Here is a 2,039-nt window from a genome sequence, read left to right as displayed (position 1 = left end):
CGTGAGGTTTTTGTGAGTGTGCTGGTAAGGTTTTAATTTATTCTTTTATTTTTACTAACCATGTCACAAGAATTGTTCGATTTCCATTCAGTTTCGAGACAAGCTTTTGTCATCAAGAAGGCTTTAAGCACTCAAATCATAGAAGATGACCAAAGAGAAAACATCTTCCATACTCGTTGTCATGTAAACAACAAAGTTTGTTTTATGATCATCGATGGAGGAAGTTGTACGAATGTTGCAAGCACTCTTATGGTGGAAAAACTTGGTTTGAAGACTTCTAAGCATCCAAATCCATATAAACTTCAATGGTTAAATGATGGTGGGGAAGTAAGAATCACAAAGCCAGTTGTCATTCCATTTTCAATTGGCAAATATCAAGATGAAGTCCTTTGTGATGTTGTACCAATGGATGCTGGACATATACTTTTGGGAAGACCATGGCAATTCGACCGACGAGCAATCCATGATGGGTTTACCAACAGATACACTATCATTCATAATGATAAGAAATTCACTTTGACGCCACTATCTCCTAGTCAAGTGAATGAAGATCAAATTCATTTGAAGAAAAGCATGGAGTCAATCAAAAACAATGAAAAAGAAACGACTAAAGCATTGAACATATATGTTGGAAGGAAGGAGATTCGGAAACATTTGCTGTCACATAAGGCTTTAATTGTACTAATGTACAAGGAAAGTCTACTTTTGACTAATCTCCAAGAAGGTTTGCCTTCTTCTGTTGTTTCTCTTTTACAGGAATTCGAAGTCATGTTTCCAGAAGATATACCAAGAGGACTTCCACCTCTTCCAGGAATTAAACATCAAATCGATTTCATTCCTGGTGCCACCATACCAAACAAACCAGCCTATAGAAGTAATCCGGAGGAAACAAAGGAACTTCAAAAACAAGTTGGTGAGTTAATGGAAAACGGGTACATTCGAGAAAGCCTAAGTCCATGTGTTGTTCCTGTTTTGCTTGTACCAAAGAAGGATGGTTCATGGAGAATATGTGTAGATTGCCGAGCAGTTAATCAGATCACTATCAAATACCGCCATCCAATTCCAAGGCTTGACGATATGCTGGATGAACTAAGTGGTGCCACCATCTTCTCCAAAATTGATCTTAAAAGTGGATATCATCATATTAGGATGTAAGAAGGAGATGAATGGAAAACTGCTTTCAAAACAAAGCAAGGATTGTACGAATGGTTGGTTATGCCCTTTGGACTAACCAATGCACCTAGTACTTTCATGAGGTTAATGAACCATGTACTCCGGGCTTTTATTGGTAAGTTTTGTGTGGTATATTTTGATGATATCTTAATTTATAGCCATACTCTGGATGATCATGTGCAACATTTAAGGTCAGTACTTGAAACTCTCCAAAAAGAGAAACTTTATGCTAACCTTCAAAAATGTTCTTTTTGCACTAACAAGCTTACATTCTTAGGATTTATTGTAAGTTCACAGGGACTTGAAGTAGATCCAGAAAAGATTAAAGCAATTCAGGACTGGCCAAGACCTACATCAATAAGCCAAGTCAGAAGCTTTCATGGACTTGCAAGTTTTTACCAGAGATTTGTGCCCAATTTTAGTTTTATTGCCTCTCCCTTAACTGGGGTAATTAAAAAGAATTCTATCTTTGAATGGGGCAAAGAACAAGAAGAAGCATTCACGGCCATCAAGGAATGCTTGACTAAAGCACCACTTCTGGTACTTCCTAATTTCGATAAAACTTTTGAAATAGAATGTGATGCTTCTGGAATTGGTATAGGTGCTGTTTTGACTCAAGAGGGACGACCAGTTGCATACTTTAGTGAAAAGTTAAGTGGTGCTTCACTAAACTATCCTATTTATGACAAAGAGATGTATTCTCTTATAAGGGCATTAGAGTCGTGGCAACACTATCTATGGCCCAAGGAATTTGTCATTCATACTGATCACGAGGCATTGAAGCATATTAAAAGCCAACACAAACTCAACAAATGACATGCCAAGTGGATAGAATTTCTTGAATCCTTCCCATACGTCATTCACTA

The sequence above is a fragment of the Hibiscus syriacus genome, unplaced genomic scaffold (assembly GCF_006381635.1).
Source record: "Hibiscus syriacus cultivar Baekdansim isolate YM2019G1 unplaced genomic scaffold, ASM638163v2 tig00110830_pilon, whole genome shotgun sequence".
In the NCBI taxonomy this organism is placed as follows: domain Eukaryota; kingdom Viridiplantae; phylum Streptophyta; class Magnoliopsida; order Malvales; family Malvaceae; genus Hibiscus; species Hibiscus syriacus.
The sequence above is the reverse complement of the archived record's forward strand: the minus strand, read 5'-3'. Positions refer to the sequence as shown.